Source organism: Dermochelys coriacea, chromosome 10 (genome assembly GCF_009764565.3).
Source record: "Dermochelys coriacea isolate rDerCor1 chromosome 10, rDerCor1.pri.v4, whole genome shotgun sequence".
In the NCBI taxonomy this organism is placed as follows: domain Eukaryota; kingdom Metazoa; phylum Chordata; order Testudines; family Dermochelyidae; genus Dermochelys; species Dermochelys coriacea.
The window spans coordinates 3,689,492-3,713,369 of record NC_050077.1 but is presented as its reverse complement, the minus strand read 5'-3'; the positions used below and the strand labels follow the sequence as shown (position 1 = coordinate 3,713,369).

At 47.8% G+C, this 23,878-nt stretch overlaps 1 protein-coding gene across 2 annotated transcripts in view; it reads left to right on the top strand.

The window, feature by feature from the left end:
• The window catches only part of RAB26 (RAB26, member RAS oncogene family), a 219,860-nt gene that overhangs the window by 52,083 nt on the left and 143,899 nt on the right, over positions 1-23,878 (top strand). The window lies entirely within an intron of this gene.

The following is a 23,878-nucleotide window of genomic DNA, read 5'->3' as shown; positions in this document are numbered from 1 at the left end:
ACTTAGAATTGAACCCAGGTCTTCCATGTGCTGTCACAGAAATCCTGTGCGACCGTGGGCAGCCTCCTCGTGCCTCAGTTCTACAGCTGTCCAATGGTCCTGCCGCACAGGGATGGTGTGGGGAAAAAAATCGTGTTCGTAGAAGGTGAAGTGCTTTGAGATCTATTGATGACAAGGGCTCGGTATGGGTGTTACTTGTCACCTGGTGAGGGGTTTCAGTGAGGGATCCTGGCTATATTGTCCCAGCACCATCATGGCGGTAGGGACGGCTTCCTCCCCACCTCCTTGCATATTGTGAGCAGCATTGGGCGCACAGTGCCCCGCCTCTCATTGGATGACGGGAAATATTCCTTCACCAGCATCTTACTTTCCTGTGGGTCTTTCCCCTGCCCCCTTCAATAAGGCTGCAAGAATTGAGGTTTTGCGCCTGGCTTTCCTGGCTCTGTCTCTGTTAATGTGCCCATCTTTATGTCCTGAAATATTCAGCTGCTGCTGTGTTGGTGGGAGGGGAAAGGGCTGTCCATTAATGGCCACCTATTGGCCTATTCTGCAATTACTGCATGTTCTGCTAACTTGTGCAGAGTGAGATTGCAATTCACTGCCTGTCCAAGCTTCCAGCCAGGACCTGGTGCTGAGGCTCTTCTCAGATGGCTCTGGGACACCATGTTCTTTTTGACTCAGGCTCATGCTGTGTTATTTCTTTAGTGCTCGGCTTTTAAAAGGCATTAGATGGATGCCTTGGTTTTTGGACAGGTTCTGTATGATATTGGATTAGGAGGCTGCATAGTCTATTGCCGGGGAGCCAGGAACAACCAAGCTGTCCCCATGGCCCTGCCAGTAACTTTCTCGGTGACCTTGTGGAAACATCCTAACTTCTCCGCATCTGCAAACTGAGAGTAATATCCACTCCAGAGTGGTGCTGGGTGTCAGGGTGTGCACGGGCTCAGATGTAGAAGGCTGCATAAATGCTGCCGACTGTTGTCGGTTCCCGTGGTACCGATTGCTTTCTAAAAGGATGAGGGTAGTACAGCGACCGCTATGCATCTTGGATATTAAAAAGCCAGCCTTTCATATCCAGTGTATCCGGCTCTCCTGAGCGAATTGGTAGCTGCAGTATTAGGTTAGTGCCAAGAGGCCTCGCTGATATCACGGGCGCATTGTGCTAGGCATGGAACCAACACAGAGTGAAAGACATTCCCTGCAGCAAAGAGCTGGCAATCTAAGTAGCCAAGGCCGGCAAAGGAGGGAGAAGGGATGTAGCAGTCTCTGTTTTACAGATGGGGAAGAGAGGCACAAGTCCTCAAAGGTATTCAAGTGCCTAACATCCGCTGAAATGATTAGGAGTTAGGTGCCTAAACACCTGTGAGGATCTGGGCCAGGGAGACTAAGTGACTTTCCCAGAGTCGCACAGAAAACCAGTGGCAGAAGTGGGACTTGAACAAGATCTGCTGGGTCCCAGTCCGGTGCCTTGACAACAAGATCATTCTCTCTCTTATTCCATTCCAGAGACAATCCAGAGCAAATTAGCAGCTCCTTTACTGAAAACCTGGAGGGCCTGGAAATCTGATCATACAGCACATCCACGCATGTGCATAAACCCGTCCTGTAGGGAACAATCTTATCCTGCCTAGGACATAGAGTAGGGGATTCACTCAGGTTCCAGAACATGGTTCTGTTAAAGCATAAGGGGTTGATCTTGTACCAATGGGGACAGTGAGGTTTTGCCATTGACCTGAGTGCGAGCAGGTCCTGTGATCTGATCCGGAGTTGGAGACTAGTTACCGAATATCATCTCAGTTACCAACACTGTAGCTGCTCGGTAGTTGAGGACAGAGGCGAGGCAGTAACTCTCCAGATTCCCTTATTTGCCACTGCACATCTTCAGCTTGGAGAGAGGCGAAGCTGCCAGTAGTCACCCCCTCTAACTGATCTCCAAAGGAAGAGTATGATTCACCCAGCTTTGTCTGTCTAACAGGGACATGAAGTAGCTTTAGTCCCAGATAAGCACCAAATCATTGTCCTGAAGGATTGCAATATTCCTTGAAAGCTACAGCAAATGGTGAGGCCTACAGTGGAAAAGAAATCTCCCCAAACACTGTTAAATGCAGGCAGGAACCTGGTGTTCCTTAGCCTTTAAATGGCGATTCGGGTCTCCTCAGACCTTGCAAAATCTGCAGAGATACAAGGCTGGGGAGTGGGGTGGGGAATACTGTAGCAAACTGGCAAAGGGAGAACAGAATAAGGAATTGAAATGGAGGATGTCTCGGGTGCCTTGTTTCTCCATCAGTTGGGTGAGTGACTTATTGCTTAAGGAACTTGAGTGGGCGTATTAAATAATTGCTTCCTCATTGACACGACGCTCTGTGCTACAGCCCCCAATACAAAGCAATAAATGCTGGAGTCTGTAAAAACAGTCAGTGAGAGCAATGTGGGCTAGTCCTGAAAGCGACAAAAAGAGAATGCATGTACGTTGAAATGGCTAACAAAAACAGAATGCAAGCGCACATCGTGATTCATGGACAAGCTGTAGAAGCAGTAGGTGAATTTATTATCTGGGATCATATCTATCTATCTATCTATCTATCTATCTATCTATCTATCTATCTATCTATCTCCAACCAAGGAGGCTGCTCCAAAGAAATCCAAAGACTAGGGATGGCTTGCTCAGGCATGGCCTTCCTTAGAGAAAGCATGGGGAAACTGTTGCATCTCGAAATGTACGAAAGTGAATTGTGGGAAGTTAATGCTGCTGACAAGATTGAAGCTTTTGGAATGTGGTGCTGGTGAAGACTCTTGTGTATCTCCTGAATGGGGAAAAAAGCTGAATGCCTATGTTAGAAGTATTATTGGAAAGCAGCAGACCCTGGTCTTGGAAATGAGCAGATGCAAACTTTTATGTACTTTGGTCACATTTGGCATACAGATGGAAATAACCTTTAGAAAGTTTATTATGGACACAGGTGCTGACTTTTATTTTTCCTGGTGGGTGTTCCACCCCCGATGCACCCCAAGGCCCCACCCACGCTCCGAGGCCCTGCTCCCACTCCACCCCTTCTCCCGAGGCCCAACCCTCACCTCACTTCTTCCTGCCTCCCCTCCACCGCCACCCCCGAGACTCCCCCGCCACCCCCCTGCCATTTGCTTCTCTCTTCCCTCCCCAGCTGCCTCCCGCCAGGTGCCGAATAGCTGATCACCGGCCAGCCCTGGTGCCCCGCCCTATAGCTGTGGCTGGTGGATGCTGAGTACCCCCGTATTTTTTTTCCATGGCTGCTTGAGCCCCGAAGTACCCACAGAGTCGGCACCGATGATTATGGAAGGAATGGTGGAGGGACATCCTGGTAGGGGATGACCAGCAAGGAAATAGATGGATGATGTAGGGCAGATCACTGGAAAGTCAGTTGCTGAGTGCTCAAAGTTAGCAATGGATTGTGAAGGCTTCTGAAAATTCTGCTCCGATGTCACTGATATCCAGACGTGAATAAATGGATTTACTTACTTCACCTCACTGGCTTATTTATTAGCTCAAATGTGGATGTCAGTTTTGAATGTAATACATAAAAAAAAAAGTTATTACCTTCAGTTTAATCTAGAGAGAAGCATAGGCCAGGAGTTTTAAAAGGATTCAGCACCCAAAATTGGGGGCAGGTTTCTAGGAATTACCACGCTAGGGGCTGAGTTGGGCTGGCTGAAAGCTTTTTTCCATTGAAACGGTTTTCGTATGGAAAGTTGGGTCTTCAACTATTCAAATATTTTTGCAAAAATTTTCTCTTGTCAGAAAATTTCAATTTGTTGTTGAAAAAGCCAGTGTCCAAAAGCTGAAATTTTGGTTTTTGAGTGTAATTTTTTGGTATTTGAATTTCTGCTGAAATATTTGAAATTTTTTGTTGGAAAACCTAGGCCAAAATGAATGATTTCAATCTCAAATTTCCAGGAAGTATAAAATCGTTTTTCAACCATCTAGCGTGAGCCCTTTTGATTGTCTAGTCCCAGTTGTGGGTGCCGAGCATTATCAGTATGTCCCCTAAGCTTCTTGGAAAACTGCCCCATAGCTACTCTAAGGGAGTGACACCCAACCACATGTCCCAGCAAAGAAACTTCAGGAGCACAACAGCTGGGGATGGATTTTGTATGTCTGAGCAATCTGACTGGAGGGCTGAGGTGTACGTAAACTTTGGAGCAACCCTTGCTGTTTTATCCATCATTGTTCAAAGCCTTAATAAGCATGACTGTCCTAATGTCGTTTTATTTACAACATGCACAGAGTGTCCAGAGTCTATGGCCACTAGTTTCTATCCCAACAAAGAACTGATCCAGCAATCCAAACCTTTCTTGATTGCTCAAAATCTGGCACAGTATTAAAGCCAGCTCCTTCCGGGAGCTAAAGGGATGACGTGGCAGTGGTCTGTGATGTTTACTCTCAGCTTGGTCTGTATCCTTGCCTATTAGAGGCCAAATCCTAGAGGGCTCTTGACTCATCATGAGTCCTGCATATCTACACGAACGCTTACTGCGTGCAAGCGGAGTTGTAGATCTATGACTGGCAGGGAACTTTTACTACTGTAACATTTGTTCACAGTGGAGCGTCTCCGGTGAACAAGGTAGTTGGGTTGTTAAGAAGTGGAACTGGTTGGAAATGGAAAGCAGGGAGGTGGACTCTCTTGGAAAATGAGAGCTCGAATGTGTGGTTAGCCACCTGCCTCTCCTCATGTACCTCCCCGGGGTGGGAGAGGCTTGTTCAGTCTGGGACTCTCCTTATTAAACAGAGCATGCAAGAAAAGTGCTGTACAATAGAGAGAGTGCTCTCTGACCGGGACCCCATTCATACTTACCTCTTACCTCTCCTGGACTTGACCCAGCTTGGATGGTAGTTTGGCCCTGGCCTGATATCTCATTATTGCCCATCCTGGTGCTTGGCTTTAAGTCTGAGCCACTTCTGCTTTCCCTCTATGTTGGTGGCTCCATAATTCCCTAGGGCAATGTTTCTCAGTGACCGGTCCTCGGCTGGCACTGGTCCTTGAGGTCTCCCTGATGCAGTTTAGGAGGGCAGCAAGCTGGTCTCTGGTATCAGAAAGGTTCAGAAACACCTGCCCTAGAGGGCTGATGGTTTCTTCTGTTCTGTAATGCTGTCTGCGGGGGGTGTCGCAGATTGAGAGGTACTCCCTCCTTGGGGAGGTGCCCAGACTCTAGTGGCCTGAGGAGCGAGAGACCAACTCCTGAATTTCTCTTCTGTACACCTGTTTTCTTATGAAATTCAGTCTTCTAGGTCCACCCCTTGCCCCATGAGCCACGCCACACTGAGTTTTAACTCGGATGTGACTCCTGTAGTATTTGCAGATGCACGATGACATTTTTCAGTAGCACAGCACCTACCAACTGAGATTCTTACTGTTCTGCAGCTACTAAGCCTGCCAGCAGTGGCTGGGGTAGGTAAGTTAGCTCCTTTCTAAAAATGAAGGTGAGAGGGAGAGGTGAAGTGACTTGCCCAGGGTCATGAGTGACTCAGTAGCAGGACCGGGGCCTGGGAATAGATCTCTGAAGATTCGCCTTCCCTTGCCCTGAGTTGATGACTGGCCTGTGTCCCTTCCAGTCAATGGCTGCCTTTAAAACAGAGGCTTGCAGGCACTGCTGATTATTACCAAGTTGTGGACTTGACTATTTCTCTCTCACAGGCTAATGCAAAGAATCCCTCTTCTACCTTCAACTTGTGTTGGTGCTAATGCAGGTCATGGGTATGAATAGACCCGAGCATGTGCCATCCAGCAGGTGGGAAATGGACTTTCTTTAATGGCAGTAAGGACCAGCCCTACTGTGGAATCAAGTGCTTAGCTGGGAGGGCACCAAATTAAAAAAACAATCCAAGCAACCCCTCCCCGCCAGCACCTAAATGGAGGTAAAAGATTCCTGCTTGCGTTCGTTGAACCAGACACCAGCCAGTTCCAGCAGACCCGGAGCTTTGCACCTTTTTGAAATCTTTGTCTGAGTGTCTTGTGTGTGCGCATGTTGTCGTCCCCCTCGTCCCCCCCTCCCCGGCAAGCCGCCATGATCATATGCCCAAGTGACACATTTGGGAAATGGAGGCTTTTGCTTTTCCAGCATTGCTTACGCCAATGTCTCTATGGAAACCACCGAGCTACCTTCCCCTCTCAGTAACAGGCTCTTTAATAGAGTTGCTCTAAGTGAAAAGCTCGTCTAACATGCACCCTTTTGCAGAGCTAAAGGCATAGTTAGTGAGGCTCTGCCAGGTCTGGTTTTCTTTTTAAATGTTTCCCTTTTCTTTTTATTATTATTATTATTATTATTTATTATTTATTATTATTTTTTAAGAAAGAGAAATGATCGACCTGCTCTTCGGCTAATTCCACTTGCATTCGTGCCCTGGTCTAGCGTTGGGGTCCGTCCCCTTGTTACAGATTTCCAGTTACTCAGCGTTTCATCATTATTATGTAGCAGTCTTTGGGGGCACGTCACAGGGTGTTTTACTCCTTTCAGGGTCAGGGGCCTGCGGCCAGCCAGCCCTGGTAATTATCAGTCCCAGCTGGGAAGGGAGTAAGTGATTTATATAAGCCAGCAAGTGGCTTCCTTGAGGGGAAGTGCAGGGAAAGCTTCAGGAAGGGACAGGCTTCTCCAGAGCTCCCTGAGGCAGGGAGACTGCCGATGGCAAGCCCTGGGAGTCATGGCTGGCTAGAAAGCCCCATCTGAAAGTCCTGCTTTCCTCCTGTCGGTTTGTAGCCATTTGAACAGTCAAGGGAGCCCAGAACCAAGGGCTAAAGACCAATTTGGCGAGGCCAATAATTCCCAGGCTTGTAAGGAAGCCAGCCTCTCCCATACAGCGGGGAATGCAGGCATAGTGATTGGCCCAATACAAGGGGAGAGCGCAGTCAGTTGTGGGTTTAAAAGGGAAACTGAGGCATGGTACTGTACAACCACTCCAGGACATGAGTGGGTGCAGGGATGGTCCACACATTTTACCGGTGAAATATTTGGGGTTGAACTAAAATGAGCTCCTAAGGTACTAAAGCTTTGCAAATTGCTTCCTGCGTTGTGAATTCCCCAGCTATCCTGCTTTCACTGGCCCTGGCCGATAAACACCCCCCCTGATTACAGGTTCCTTTTGCCTGGCTGTTCTGCCCAGACCCAGCAGATAATGCTCTGCACATCAGGTCCTAGAGCCTGTCCTCTGGAGGAGCTCAGACCATGAGATCCTTCAAGCCTCTTCACCCCCACATGGCACAGAAGTGACTCCCATTCTAGTGGGAGATTCTTCTTTGTTTGCTCACGTTGGGTAGTATCTGACTGAATGGGACTTGTCGTGGAGGAAGATATTACTCAGTGCCAGGTTCCAACGTCTTAAGTCATTAAGTGACTTGCCCAAGCCTGCCTGGGGAGTCCCTGGTAGAGCCAGTAATAGAACCCAGGAGTCCTGCCTCCTAGTCCCTTGCTGTGACTCTAAGCTGTAGTTCATTCCGCAACACCCCCTCCTTTGTTAGTGCTCCCCGGGGTTCGTGTCTCTGCACGATGGGGCTGCAGCTGAGAGGGGAAAGAAGCTCCTGTGGCAAACTACCAGGAAGGAATCGTCTCTGGCCTGGTAGGCTGCGGCTTGTGGAATTGAATGGAGATGCCAAGCGTTGGGTGTGAGCATTTCACGGGGTTCTCTCCCTGTTCTGTTAGAAATCTCACTAGGTTCGCTGAGCTCAAAGTGCCTTGCTGTGGTGCCACTCCCTCCAATGGAAACAAAGTCAAAGGGAGAAAAGGAATTGCTCCCTGGCCAGATGAATAATGAAGAGAAGTTTATGCTCCAGGGAACTTGTACAGTGGCTTTCCCTGTGGGGTCCCCTCCTTGGACAAACACAGTCCCTGCCTGGAACTCTGATGGTCTGGGGTTAATGCATGGACCCCTGGGGATCCGGTTTCAGTTCCTGGCTGTGCCATGGACTCCTTCTGTGTGAGCTCCATCCTCTTTCTGGGCCTGTGTTTCCTCTCTAGGCCTGTTTCCTCTCTTGCCCTTTGCCTGACTTCTCTAGGTTGTGAGCTTTGCAGGGCAAGGTCTGTGCGGTGTGCAGTGCCCCGCACACAATGGCTTTTCATTTGGGGCTACTAGGCCCTACTGTACACAAACAACAATAGGGAACGTGGGGTCTGTGCCTGGGGACATCTCTAGCATGTAATGGGGAGAGCCTTCCATGGCTCCAAAAGTCAAACTCTCCCCGTGGCAGAAGCCTGAGTAGCTCTTAGTGGATCGCCCCGGGGTGGAAACCTTTGCTGTTCTCGGCAGACGTGCTCACTGGTTAATGGGTAATGAGCAGTGAGGTCTCGACTGGAGTCGGTTAGGATGCTCCATGGCAGCTGGAGGCTGGGAATGCTGCCCTGCTTACAGGATAGGGCACAGTGAGAGCACCTATGCTGACCTCCCCTCTTTTTGCTGTCTTACTCATGTGGCTTGTGTAAATGAAGAAGAAGAAGAAGAAGAAGAATATTTCCAAGCTCTGATCTAATGCTTGTCATCAATAGAACGCCAAGTGCCTTGCAAAGTAGGTCAGTGTCATTACCCCCATTTTATAGGTGGGGAAAACTGAGGCACAAATCAGGGAAGTGATGTGCCCAAGCTGGAAATAGAACCCAAGTCTCCTGAGCACCAGTCTTGTGCTCTATCCCCTAGGCCGTGATGCTTCCTATGTTCTTAAATGCCTCCTCCATGGTCCCGAGAAACAGCTTCCTGGAGAGAGGTTGTTTCTCTAGTCCTCTCATCGCCGCCATTATTTTTTTTTGCCCTTTCTACGGAAAGGTGTCAGCTAGGCTTGGGATGGGGGACGCTTCGGGGTCTGTCCCACCCACCCCCTCACTGCTGCTGTTTTGGGCAGGGAGGAGCTATGCCACTTCCTCCCCAATTTGCACGCCGGATGATCCGTGGGGCAGGCACAGCACAGGTGGCCCTCAGGCCAGCATCCCCCGCACTGTTCAGAGTGCCTCAACCCTGACCTGCTGGGGTCACCTGTCAGCATCCAGGAGCTGTTGTGTCTCTACAGGAGAGTTGGGCCCTTGTCTTTCTCCGGGGACTGACTGTAAGGGGAACCAGGCATGCTAGCTGTGGAGGTCGGTTTGCTTTTCAAGTGATGCGGACACCTGTCCACTAGGAACTGGACTGAAACAGCCGGGCCGTTCCCCTGGGGTCCCTGCGTCAGCTCAGCCACCAGAAAACAGTGTTTGCGCCATACTGGCCTGGATTTGAACGGGGACATGGCCGTTGGCTCTGGTTCCAGTCCCTGAGCTGACCCCTCCTGCTGTCGCTCCTACAGACCCCTTTGTTGTTTAGCCCCGTTCGCTGCAAACCGTGGCCCCCGCGGAGGGGCTGGGGGCTGCTCTGTGCGTGTTGTCTGGGAGTAGAGCTGCCATCCCACACGCAGCACAAGAGCGCTCTTCGTCTCCCAGGAAGGACTTGTTGCTCTGCCAGCCTCAAAGGAGATGGGGAAGGAGGTGGCCCTGGGCGCTGTGCAGCGAGGTGGCAATGTGCCCCCAGGATATCTCCTAGAGGCAGCGGGAGGTATGCAGCAGGTGACCCTGGCCCAGGCAGCACCAGCAAGTCTATCGTGTGTTCTCCGATGACTGCCGTGGGGGCAGAGAGGGACAGTTTGAACATGTCCCGGTAGGGCTGTGGCAGTGCCCTGCCTGCTTCTGGCACTGGCATTTTTATGTAAAGCACGACACTGCCTTATCTTCTTCTAATCCTCGCACACTCCCTGCTGCAGAAGCCCCCGTTGCCGGTATCGTTGTGTCAGTCTACACCGCAGTGTATGTCCAGGGCCAGTCACACTCGACTTAGCAGACCCTGGGTCCTCTAATCTAGGGCGTGAGCGTATACATTCCTTTGTAACCCCAGGTGTGGAATTGTCGAACCCTGGGCCCCAGCCTGGGGCTGCAGCGTCTACGCTGCATTATGCGGGCCTGAGTCCAGCCACCCCCATCCCTCCCAAAATATTGGCGCTCCACCCTTTGTTCCTGGTGCAGCATGGGAAAACTGGACTGTCCACCAAACTTGACTGTCCAGAGAACAAAGGAAGTTGGCCCGTGGGATTGTGGGATGTTTGCGGCGAACTCCCAGAGCACGAGTCCAGTGGGGCTGCAGCTACACTGCAAAGCGATAGGGCTTGAACCCTGGATCCTGGCTTGACTCAGGCTTGGACCCTTCACCCCCATGGGGTCCACGTACTGTGGGTCTGAGCCCTGGGTTAGCGAGATTTGTGTGTTCGACAGAAGGGGGAGTTAGGCTTGAGTCTGAGTTTGAACCAGAGCTTACACTGCAGTATAGACGTACCCATTGGGCTTGTGGGAGGGGAGGGAATGGCCTTGCTCATGCTGTTAGATCTGACAGCGCTGTTCAATCCCAGCTGACTCCCCAAGAGGTCCTGGCAGGGGCACGCAGAGCACAGAGCTGGCTTCCCCTTGGACAGAGATGCAGGGTTTGTGACAGGCCCAGCGTTCTGCTCTATGGCCTTACACTCAGTCCTAGCCCTATTGAACTGAAGGCATGTATTCAATCCCCGGGGGAGCCAGCCACACACAGGCTGTACACAGCTCTCCATCTCCGTTGCATCAGCACTGCTCGGCTCTCCAGGGGCCTGGGCGCCAGAAGCCCCCGAAGAGCTGCTGAGTGAGAACCGGAGCCCGACAGAGGTGACACGTGAAGCTTGGAAGCATTGGCCTCACGCCTTGCTCTTCGAGAAACCCCCCAGCTGCAAGGAGCTGGACCTGCAGCACGTCGCGCCTGTATGTCTGCCCTTCGTGTTAGCTGTCAGATTGGTGGTTGCAGCTGGCTACTGCATTGCTACAGGGCCTCGCAGGCAGGGATAGTCCTGCCAGGTGCTGGGCTCTATCGCTGGGGTTAGACTGCTTGACCTTTGCTAATCACTCTCTTCATTTTAGTATGCGAGCTGTCCCCGTGTGCTTGGTATAGTCAGAGAAGGTTCCTGTCCGAAACAGCTTGTGATAGAAATAGACAAGACGAAGGGTGGGAGGGGAAAGAGAGCGATAGAGAAGTGACTGACCCAGCAGTTCAGTGGCAGAACCTCGGATAGAATCCAGGTCTTCTCATTCCAGTCCAGTGCCTTGCCCTTGGCCACCCTGCTCTAGGCAAGCATCTGGGTCAGCTCAGTACCACTTTTAAATTACCCACTATGACTTACGGCTCGGCCTCTGCACTACGACATTAGTTTTCTAACGATGTTGCTGCTGTGATGGATCTTTTAATATTGGAATACGTGATCTAATGCCTGGATGGGTTTGGCTTCGAGTGGGTTAGATTCTCAGCTGGTGTAAATCAGCTCCATTAAAGTCAGTGGAGTTCTGCAGATTTTATATCTGCTGAGGATGTGCCTGGCTCGGGGGGATGTGAGGGGGAAGAGAGAGAGAGAGACCGCGTGAGCAATTTGAAGGTGTCGGAAAGCATTATGCTTCTGGCGTGGGCTTTTCAGACTTGTAACTTAAATGAGTCAATGATTTCTGAAAACTGATTGAAGAAAATCGTTTCCCAGCCAGAGATCATGCAGTGCAAGTTTCAGATGAGTGGGATTTTTCATTTTCCTTTCGATGCCAAGGCGCACGGTCTGACACTGCCTCGGAGCAGCGTGGTATTGAGCAGAGAGACCGAGGTGCTGCGGGGCGTCTCCTCTCACCCTTCAGAACCGAGGGAGGGCAGAGCTGGCATCCTGCTATTCCTCCCTCCACCTCGCTCTGTGTACCTGCCTGCCCGGCCTTCGTCTCTCACCACTTGCAGTTTGCTGACGTTGCTTGTGGAGTGAAATGCTGGAAAGCTGGCTGCGTTGTGACATGGTTAGAGCAGGGGACTGAGAATCAGGCCCTCTTGGGCTCTTTTACCCTGGAGAGCCCTAGCTACAGGCCTGCACCCATGCACTTGTGGGTCTTTGCCCCAGTTCAGCAAGGTGGCCAGCATTCTGCTTCCTAGAAGGCCCTTTCGTGGATTTGGGGCAGCAGATTGCCGGAGGCAGCCTGGTGTAAACCTGCTGCTAGATAGGAGAGGTAAGGTGTTGCCCTGTGAAGGCTAGAATGGGGGAAGGATGATGCCGAAAAGGCTGGGATGCCTTTTCCTCTTGGCCGGAAGCCAAAGTTATTTGACGAGGAGGAACAGGGGATTGAAAACCCAGCACTGATTTAGCAAAACTCTTGAAAATCTGACTAAGGTTTGTGATTGCAGAGCCTCAAAGCCAGGCACAATCTGAGTGGGGATGAGGGTCTTTGCAAAGATCATGAGTCCTCCCTCTTTGGGTCTTTCTTTTTTCTCCATGCCTGTTTAGTTCTCACCTCTTTCTTCCTTACTTTGCATGCAGGGGCTTGGGATAGACAGTGGACTGGATGCTGGACTCCAAATTACTGAGTAATTTGGTGCTCAGCAGTGGATGCCCAGGAAATTGATTTGCAGAAGTAAAGGGGCCTGATTGACTTCATTGGGGCTCATGAGTATTAGGATCAGGCCCAGAGCCCCTACCCTGTGCCTGCCTCAGTTCCCCACCCCAAGAAATGTCTAATGTGTGTGTATCTCCATGAGGATGCTGATCTTCAAGCCCTTTGAGATTCTTGGATTCAGGATGGAAGCGCCAAGTGCTAGAGCGAGTTCCCATCTGACAGCCGAGTCAGGAGACCATTCTGTGTCCGTCCTGTTCACTGGTGTGTTTCTAGCACTGGTAGATGATGGCTTGGGAGTGCTGGATACAGCTCCTATTCTGCAGGGATATATTTCCTTATTTCCTTATCAGCAGGAGTGTTTTGCCTAAAAGAATCTGCTGAGGAACAACTGTGCTGGCAGCTTTTGAGCTGAGATTCCCGCATGACTGTCTGAATTTTGTTTCTCAGGGTACGGTTTCTCCAGTGATCAGTGCTTCCTCTGGGGAGTTACCTCTGGCCTCAGCCAGTCTGCTTTCAGGTGTTTCTTGCTGCTTGTTTCAGTCCCAAGGTAGATTTCTCTTTTCTTAAAACCAAGGGAATGGGAAACAGGTATTGGGTTGAATTATACTATTTATAGAATGAAGTGAGCTGTAGCTCACGACAGCTTATGCTCAAATAAATTTGTTAGTCTCTAAGGTGCCACAAGTCCTCCTTTTCTTTTTGCGAATACAGACTAACATGGCTGCTACTCTGAAAACTATTTATAGAATTGCTCATTGTCACAGACCCCCTCTAAGAGTGTAATACCCCCTGTATTGTGTGCAGAGAAACCAAGACGGAAATGCCGAGTGACTTGCCCAAAGTTGCACAGCGAGTCAGTGTCAGAGTGACCAAACTGGTAGACTTCAAAACCGGAAGGAAGCCACAGAACCTCACCAACCCACTCCTGTAATAGACCCCTGACCTCTAGCTGAGTTACTGAAGTCCTCAAATCTTCATTTAAAGACTTTTTGTTATAGAGAATTTGGATTTGGGGCAGCAGAAATTTTGGGGATTTCCACCATTTACACTGGTTCAAACCAGCGAGTGACCCATGCCCCACGCTGCAGAGGAAGGCAATTACCCCCCCCCCCCCCCGGGTCTCTTCTAATCTGATCTGGGGGGAAATTCCCTCCCAACCTCAAATAGGGCAACCAGTTCCACCCTGAGCATGTGAGTGAGACCCACCAGTCAGACACCTGGGAAAGAATTCTCTGGCGTAACTCAAAGCCCTCCCCATCTAGTGTCATCTCTCTGGCCCTTGGAGATATTTGCTAATAGCAGTCGCAGATGGGCCACATGCCATTGTAGGCAGTCCCATCACACCATCCCCTCCATAAATTTATCAAGCTCAGTCTTGAAGCCAGTTAGGATTTTGCCCTCATTACTCCCCTTGAACAGTGTTCCAGAACTTCACTCCTCTGATGGTCAGAAACCTTCACCTAAGTTCAAGTCTATACTTGTTGTGGCCAATTTATAGAAATTTGTGCTTGTGCCAACGCTGGCCCTTAATGTATGTAATTCCACCCCCTCCCTGGCATTTACCCTTCTAATGTATTTATAGAGAGTAATCATATCTCCCCTCAGCCTTCCTGTTAGGCTAAACAAGCCAGGCTCCTTGGAAGATCCTGACTCCCAAACCTATGCTCTGCCCACTTCATCATGCTGTGCTCTTATGATGATAGCTTAACTGGGGATTCTGCTGAGGTCTCTGTTTTTTTGCTTTGCAGTGAAACACCCAAGAGTGAATAGAAAAGGAGTACTTGTGGCACCTTAGAGACTAACAAATGTATTTGAACGTAAGCGTTCGTGAGCTACAGCTCACTTCATCCGATGAAGTGAGCTGTAGCTCACGAATGCTTACGTTCAAATACATTTGTTAGTCTCTAAGGTGCCACAAGTACTCCTTTTCTTTTTGCGAATACAGACTAACACGGCTGCTACTCTGAAACCAAGAGTGAATGTTTTATTTGTCAGTTAGCTCAGTGTTTGTTTGTTTTTATGAAGTTCTTTTATGTTGAACTCAGATTGGGGAAGAGAAATGGGCACAGAAAGTTGAGGAGAGACAACTCCCCGGAAGAGCTCCTGGTGGGGCGTTGGGGACACATTACTGCGTGCAGCCCATCTCGAGATCAGCACCTAATATGCTTAATTTAGCTTGTGACAAGCAGCTGAATTTAGACTGAGAGAGGTCACACTACAATGTGGGTGTGCAGTGTACCGTTTTCATAGCGGGATGAATCATGGATTTTTACAGAGTGCGTTCAAACCCAGCTGTATAACTACTCAATGGCCCTAAACCCCCAGATCACACATCCCCAGATTGAGGAAGGCTTGGATGCTGATTTCAAACATCCAAGATTGGGAGTGCTTGCTTTGGGATTTTGGTTGAGGCTTATCTTTAATAATTACAACCTAAAACCTTTTTGAAATACATTATTATACAGTATTTATAAATGTGCATGAATTAAAATGGAAAGTGTTTGAGAATGCTTAAAATAACTTTTCCTTGCTCCAGGAAGCACTAATGTGTAGATTAAGTAAAATTATGTGCTCTCTTCTCCTGAAGAATAGTGAGGTCAAGTGGCTTAAAAAATTTAGCTTTATAGCGTTCACAATTGGACCCATCAGAAGTGTTGAGGGATGGTGAAGGGGGAGTCAGAGAGGTGCGGGGGGGGTATAGTTTTCTTCACTGCATCCTGAAACTTGACCCAGCATTATCAATTCTCTCCTAAAGAACAGTTGCCCCTTTTGGCCCAAGCGATTTGCCAATATTCAGAGTCTCGCAGGGTTGTGTCTGCGAAGATGAGAAATCAGAGATACCAGTCTGGTCCGGTCTTTGGTGCTATCTTGTTCGTGTGTGTGTGTAGATGGTCCTGTTTCCATGAACAGAGTAGAAACAAACTGTAGCAGGCAGTTTCCTTTCTCAGAGAGCCCCATGTCTGCTGCTCCGATAAGTCCTGTGCCCAAGAAGCCCTATCTCGCTGCTTTCTCTCAAGGTCGTCCTCACAGCTGCTTCTCCTGGCTTTTCTGCCTCTTAACACACCCAGGCAGCAAAACCAGTCACCTAACTCCTGGGTTTGCAATCTGGTAAACCCTTCAGCCCACACAATTTAGTCTTGACCTGTCATGTGCCTTGGCCACTCCTTGTGTTGTTTGTAGCGTTCTCTGCTACATAAAGGAACTTGGCTCTTTTGGAAGAGTGCTCAGTGCAGCTGTTGACTTCAGTTCTGAGGCCCGCGGTTGTCTTTGGGTCAAAGACTCACCTGATGGCAGCCAGTCGAACCTTTCAACATAACAGTATGTTATAGGCCACTTATTTTATTGTAAAAAGAAAAGGAGTACTTGTGGCACCTTAGAGACTAACAAATTTATTAGAGCATAAGCTTTCGTGAGCTACAGCTCACTTCATCGGATGCATTTGGTGGAAAAAATTCCACCAAATGCATCCGATGAAGTGAGCTGTAGCTCACGAAAGCTTATGCTCTAATAAATTTGTTAGTCTCTAAGGTGCCACAAGTACTCCTTTTCTTTCTACCTAATTGTGTGGCCATTTCACTCTCTGGATCCCTAGCAACAATGTTGTTTGGTTAGGTTTCTATCAGTGTAGGGAAAGATTTAAAATCCAAGACCAGGTCAGATGTATTTTTAAATCTTTGAAAATGTCTCCATTTGTATTGGGGTTTGGAGCCCCTCTCTGCCCCCCACCTGTCAAGGAATCTACACTCGGGACCGAAGCTGCTTGACGATGCCCTGCTGCATTTCCCCTTCTAAAAGAAACAATGGAAGGATTTTGTCATTTAATTTCCCCCCAAGGCTTGTCTGCCTCGCCCGCTCACCTCTGCTGTCCAGTTGGGCTTGCCTGGCCGAAGATTTGATGCAACTGACGCAATGGAGCCTCACCTGGCTGCTTGGGAGAATGAACTGTTAGCTTTTATTTAATTGTAATTACACTGTTTCTTTCAAGGACTGTCTCTCACCACCCTATTTATCCTCATGTGTCAGAGTAGCAGCCATGTTAATCTGTATCTGCAAAAAGAAAAGGAGTACTTGTGGCACCTTAGAGACTAACAAATTTATTTGAGCATAAGCTTTCATGCTCAAATAAATTTGTTAGTCTCTAAAGTGCCACAAGTACTCCTTTTCTTTATCCTCATGTGTGTCATCTGTGGAAGGGAGCTGGCTTTGGTGAATGCAGAAGTGAGGTAATTAGCTGCTCTCCTGATTTACACACACTTAGAAACCCTGCTCCGCGCTCTCTTCCAACCATCTTCCTCATTTTACTTTGGCAGGTACTGGCTCCAAAAGGGATACTTTATGGCGACTTGGAAGAGCTGTTTAAGAACGTGGTAGAGCATCTCCTCGCGAGGGCTGGCGAAGGGTGGCTTAGAGCAGCCCGTAAAAAAAAGAAAATCACCTGGAGGAACACAGATGTGTTTAGTTTTGCGATGCTACATGTGGTGTGTGCACCTAGGTGATTGGATCTGATATGAATCAAACCTGTTGCTTCACCTAAGTAGTGCAGCTTTTACCTATCTATAAATATATAGAACAGGTCAAAGATGCCAGAGTTTCAGCTCTGGAGACTGAAGTCTTTTAATGTGCACAGAACAGGTACACAATAGGCAGGAGCAGTATAACCTCTCTAATGTTAGGGTGGATTGATTTAAATCTAAATGGGAAATTACCAATTTAAATTAACAAGCGGGAAACCTTGATTTAAATAATTGATTTTAGTCTTGTTTTGCCTTTGTACTTTTTAGCTGTTTTCCTAAGGAAAGGTTGATTCTCATTGGTTGGTAACCATTAAAACATGTTGATTTGCAATTAAATATAGCCTTACACTTGATTTGGTGCTTCTTTTTGCTAATGAGAAGGATACGCTATATCTATATACGTTTATTTAAACTATTATATTGCTTAACTTGCATTATTCCAATTCTTAATTTTTACATATTTGTGTTAGAAAATGGAGAAAGGTGCACTTTTTATTTACTAGATAATTTTTCGTTTTTACCAGGCTCTACTTGAATTAAATTAAAATTCAATTAAAATGCACAAAAGAGCAATTTAATTCTATCAGTTAAATAAAACAACTTTAAATATGTGGGATACAGAAGAAAAAATTATCAAAGTTTATCAAAACATGATTTGCTTTTAAAACTGGAGATAAATAGTATAGTTAATTGCTTGACCACACTTTGGGTTGTTATGAAATATATTCAAGAGGCAAAATAACCAATGTCAGTCAGGTTTATTGCTCAAGCCAAAAATAACATAGTACAGGAGAGAGGTTCTGTAGAATACCAGTCTCCGGGAAGCTGTCTCATGCATCAATATTCTGTTCACCTTACACAGAAGGTGTGTTCCCAAAATTACACCCCTAAAGTTCTCTTTATTCCCCACTTGTTTGCCAGTAAAAGGTACTATACATGTCATCTGAAACTTGAATTAACCAATTAGCTTTTTACCTGTTTTTTCTGGTACCATGGTGTACCCTTATCTTTTTTCTGAACACGTACATTTCGTATACTAAGGGGCATGCAGGCACCTCCTAGATCTGTACCAGGGTAGATTGGCTTGTGAGGGTAACTCCCTTTCTGTTGCTATGATAAAATAGTCATATGTCCTGATACTGACAATTTTCCTATGTACTTAAGCCAAAACTTACATCAGCTAATTCAAGGCATTATGGGATATGTAGCATAAGTGAACAGGATTAAAATAAAGACATAGGCTAATCTGGGCTATATAACAGCTATATTTATGCTTAAATATTTGTGCTTAATGTGTAATATATATGGCACAGATAATACATATTATCTGTATAACGTGTGCTAGCTAGCGTATATTGGTCAACATAACTGATTTATGAAACAAAGGAAGCATTAACTATAGTTAGTGAATTGAACTCCTTGTGATTTGAAACAATGTCCTTCAAAATTTTAGAATTAGTAGAGCTCATCCTCTCCCATCTAGTTTTCATTCATGGATTGAAAGAGGAAAACAAGCTTTTCTGCTTTTTCAACTCCCAATCGATTTCTTAATTTTGAATGAACTAGTCCTTGAACTGAATTAGTTGAATAAATTGAAAAAAAGAAAATAATCTCTCTGTAGCCGTGGAAGAGGCTATTGCTGTCAAAAGCTGCTTTAGCACTTCAACAGACTCTGGTTCCCAGTGCTCAGCCAATGACTTCCACCAGCTCAGTGGTTTGTTTCTTTAAAACTCGTCCGTGAACATCTATTGCTTAATATAATTTAAAAAAATAATTTATATTATTTTAATAGATATAGTAAGTTCAGGTCTTAATAGAAGTTGTCATAATTTCAAATAGGATTATTCTTAAACAAACAAAACCAAGTACAGTAAAAGCAGTTTTATCCGGCATGTTGGGGGAATGGGGAGTGTCGGTAAGTGAAAAATGCTGGTTAACTCAGAGGGAGGGAGTTTGGGTGCGGGGCTGGGGGTTGGGGTGTGGGAGGGGACTTGGGGTGCCGCAGCTCCCATTGGCTGGGAACCTCTGCCTCGAGCCCCCTCCCAGAGCCTGCGCTCCGCACCCCCTCCCACGCCTCAGTCCCCTGCCGGCCCCGCGCCAACCGGACTATAAACCAGAATTTCAATGAAGATCAGAAATGCCGGTTTAGGGAGTTTTCCGGTTGGTGAAGTGCTGGATAAAACAGCTTTTGCTGTACTTACTTTAATTTTTTTTTTAAATCTGATTTTTATTCATTTATTTTATTTTGAAAAAATCATTGATTTTTTTTTTTTTAATCCACCCTACCTAATGCTGACCAGGGAGAACCACCTCAACCAGTGAGTTCAGTCTCCATAGCTTCTCAGTCCTTGGCTACCTACAATCTCCATTGGGATGGTGGCTTGTGTAGTGTCTGCTGGGGACCAGACAGACGCCGCTCAAGTCGCTTCGTGCTGGCCACTGAACAGGCATGGAAAAAGTAATGACTTTCAGTCACTTCGACAAGACTCAGACTGGTGGCCTGGGGTGACAGATTGTGTCATTGCCAAGCTGTTACAGGTATGTCTACACTGCAATAAAACAACCACAACTGGCCCGTGTCAGCTGACTCAGGCTCATGGGGGATCAGACTATGGATCTATAAAATTGCTGTGTGGATGTTCAGGCTTGGGCTGGCACCTAGGCTCTGGGACTCTTGTCCCTACATGGCAATTTTAGAGCCCCGCAGCCAGAGGCAGCTGACGCAGGCCAGCCATGGGGGTTTCGTCACAGTGTAGACGTACCTTACGAGATCTCCGGGCTGCAGATTTTACCTTTAGTAATCCCATTTCAGAAATATTAACAACACAGGCATTGCTACGGGAACCTCACCAATCTTCACTGGCCGTTAGTAAGCCTTTAGCCAGCGTAAAGCTGAGATACTTGAGCTGTTAACTCGTTAGCAATGTTATTAATCAGTTGTTACTTGTAAATGCTAGATGGGCGCTTCCCTATACAGCAGTGGGTGTTTATTAGTGTAGGGGCAGGAACTTGTATCCAGGGCTGCCAGTCTAGATGTTGCACCTCCTGTGGAGTAGTAATGACCCTTTCAGCAGTGCTGTAGTTGGTTAGTGAGCACTGCAGCTCCCCATGCTGTTCCTGTTGCCTTGTGTGTATCAGTGGCCCAGGGCTTAGGGAAGTAGTTGGGAGGCCTGGGTTCAGTTCCCTACTCTGCTTTAGATTCCCTGTCTGACCTGGAGCAGTTCATTTAGACTCTGTGTGCATTGGTTCCCCATGTGTAAAGTAGGAATAATAGTGATGCCCTGCCTCACAGGGTGTTGGGAGGAGAAGGGGTTAGGTGCTCAGCTTCCGTGGGAATCAACACTAGGATTAGGCTTGCTTACAGAAAAGATCCCCATAATTGTCACAAATTAAAGCTGTTCCCGTAATCCGATTCATTCGTGTGGAACCCCATTGCAGTTACTGGGGCGCTGCACAGATACCTGAGGCTCGGGGCCTAAAACCCATCATTGTTTGTTTTAAAGAAAAACTTTTAACACAGTCTTGACATCAAAGGCTCTCATGATTCATAGCTGAAACTGACTTGGTATCTGCCACGTTCCTTTCAAAATGATTGACTGGTTTGGGATTGTTCAGGCAACATCTCTTGAAAGTCAAAAGCGAGTACAGGATGTTTTTAGCATTGTACATTTTGGAGGGCACGTTGAGGTGCTGGATTAGCATCTTGGGCACAAACTGGAGCGACTGGCAAGATCAAAACAAACCCTGCAATTAGAACTTTATTATGATAAATAACAATATCTAGCTCTTGCATGATGCTTTTCATCAGTCGATCTCAAAGGGCCTTACAAAGGAGGTCAGTCTCATTTATCTCCATTTTACAAATGGAGAAACCGAGGCAGTGAGATGAAGAGACTCTGCCAAGGTCACCCAGAAGACCAGTGGCAGAGCTGGGAATGGAACCCAGGTCTCCTGAGTCTGTCTAATGCTCTACTCACTAGACCACACTGCCTCCTTTATAATTTATAAATATCATTTATTTATTTATTTTTAAAAGAAAAGCTTCACCAGCCGGGGCTTTGTGCAGCTTGAGGACACCCCAGCTCTCCGGGCAAACAAAAGCTTGCAGCTGAAATTGGATAATTAAAGGAACATAAGAACAGCCAAACTGGGTCAGACCAAAGGTCCATCTAGTCCAGTGTCCTGTCTTCTGACAGTGGCCAATGCCAGATGCCCCATAGAGAATGAACAGAAGAGGGAAACATCAAGTGATTCATTCCCTGTTGCCCATTCTCAGCTTCTGGCAATCAGGTTAGGGACACCATCCCTATCCATCCTTGCTAATAGCATTGATGGACGTATCCTCCATGAACTTATCTAGCTCTTTTTTGAACCCTGTTATAGTCTTGGCCTTCACAGCATCCTCTGGCAAGGAGTTCCACAGGTTGACTGTGCATTGTGTGAAGAAATACTTCCTTCTGTTTGTTTTAAACGTGCTGCCTATTAATTTCATTTGGTGATGCCTAGTTCTTGTGTAATGAGAAGGAGTAAATACACTTCCTTATCCACTTTCTCCACACCCGTCATGATTTTATAGACTTCTATCATATCCCCCCTTGGTTGTCTCTTTGCCAAGCTGAAAAGTCCCAGTCTTATTAATCTCTCCCCCAAGTCAAGAGGGGGTTAAAGAGTTGCAGTGGTCACAATCTCCCCAACCTGCTGCACCCTGTGGGGCTTGGCGGGCCCCTCAAAGAGAGGAGCCCAGCCCAGTTAGTGTGCTGCTATGAACACAGCAGACCTAGAGCATGGGACATTGTGTGCTGCTCACTGAGGAATGGCTTGAGAGTGCCTGAGCCCTCTGAAGAAGCAGACGGGCTGGGTTTTGTTCCTTTGTTCGACTATGCCACAGCATTAGCTGTGTGGGTGCATAGGAGCCGACGCTTCCTTTGTTCAGGGGTCTAAAGACTGCTTCCCCTCCCAGGAGTGTGGCTGCGGGGAGCTCGGTCTCCAGCAGGCGGTGGACGTTGGACGGCCTCGTCCCCTGTCCATGATGCAGCCCGAGTGCCACACCTCAGTCTCCGGCATCATTCCGCAGAACAGCCGCCCATGAGGGATGGATGTACGAGGTGAATGAGGTGCCCATCCTCTCCCCAAGGGGGAGCCCAGGAGACATCACTTTTGACCCTCCCTCGAGCCTGCAGTGAGGCAGGGAAGGGTTAAAAAAAAGTCTTGTGAATGAAAACTCTTGTTCATTAAATATTGTGAGGGGAGGAGATGAGCCTGCCAAGGGAGGACTGATGCTCTGTGGCGCTCAGGTGCTCGGAGCGCCTGCCACTGCCTCCTACGGAACAGCTGGGTCTGCCCTACCTCGCAAAGTCAGAAAAAACTCCTCTCCCCTTTTATTTATGAGCAGCTGGAGCTTTTCTATCTGACTGTCAGCGCTCAGCTGCCTGATAGACAGGATTATGGCTGTTAATTGCCTCTGAGGTTTTCAGAGATGCCAAAAATAAGCACACAAGAATAGGTTGGGAGCACCCGCTGTGCTGGGTGTCGGGAGCGAGCCCAGCAGGGACAGGACAGTCTGGTCTTAAGAACACTCCTTCTTGTCCCTCCTGGCTCCGGAGCTGTCTCTCGTCCGGCCACCATCGGGTTGTGACACGGCCTGGTTCTGCAGCAGCTGGTAGATGAATGGTTTGGTTTTCAGTTTGGTTGGTGTGGGTACATAACGAACTCTCCCAAAAGCCAGGAAATCCAGCTGGCAGTACCTTTGTGAGAGAGCCTGTTGTGATGAAATATGGAGGGACAGGCACTCATTTGGCGTGTACCGTGTCCGGGGAGATGTAAGGACCTTTGACTGTTTGGAGCCACTGAAGAATCCAGGGTTGGGATGTTGACTCCTGTGCGCTGCTAATTCTATGTATCTAACCCCCTTCAGTGTCCATGGCTTACGGGTGGCTCTTTATTTCCTGTCCTGTTGTATTCAACAGCTGCCATGTTCTTCCACAAAGGTGGTCCAACTCCACCGTTGGCTCGTTGCACTCTGTCAGCTCTGGCCAATGATGTCCTGTAAAATGTGCTCTTGCTCACATTTGATGTGGTCCTCTTCTGAGCAGAGTCTTCTGCTGAGTTGCATTGGGTTGCCTCTGGTTGCTGCTGACAGAACAGGGTGGTTGTAGATTCTGGATTTAGATCCTAGTGCAAGTGAATAAGGAAACTTGGGTATCTGTTTTGGAGGTTTTATATCTCAGTTAAGCAGAGGGTAGGGCTGCTTCTCCTTTACGTGATGTCATGGGTGTGCGATGCATTGCCCCTCTTGATTCACTCAGATCCTAGCAGCTAGAGCAGGACTGTTACAGCTCTCGCTAAGCAGTGGAAAGGCAAGTCCCATCAGTAGCCTGGACATCCCGCAGACCTCTTTTTAAAATTATCTCCATCACTTGGTTTCTCTCTCCTTGTTTTTCCTTCAACCTCCCAAGATCATGGCAAGCTGCACAACTGAACGCGGTCGCTTGTATCTTCAGGCTCAGTTGAGCTCACTCGGTCCTGCTTGGAGGCAAAGAACTGGTGTCCTTTATGGGGTAAGTATCCTGTGGTGTCAGCTGGTCATTGTCTTGAGCTCAATCCATGCATGAGAGTGTCTAAAACTTCTGTAATCAGCTCTAGTAATCACTGAATTATTTGGAATTCAATTATCATTCCTCACAAGTCTGCTCATTCCTGTGGCACCACATGCTGTCAGCTGTGGATACATGTCACGAGTTGGGGTGCGAGCTGTCTATGGCCAGGTGCAAAGGGGCCACATTTTAATTTTGTTTCCAACAGAGCCAGATCCCAGAAATAGACAGTCAGCACAAAATCCACATAACGGCAAAACCACTGGGAAGTCGCAGTTGCAAGTCTGTTAGAATTTGCAAAGCTCATTTCACGAAGAGGAATGGATTTGCAGACCTGTTGTTCCATGACTGAAATCT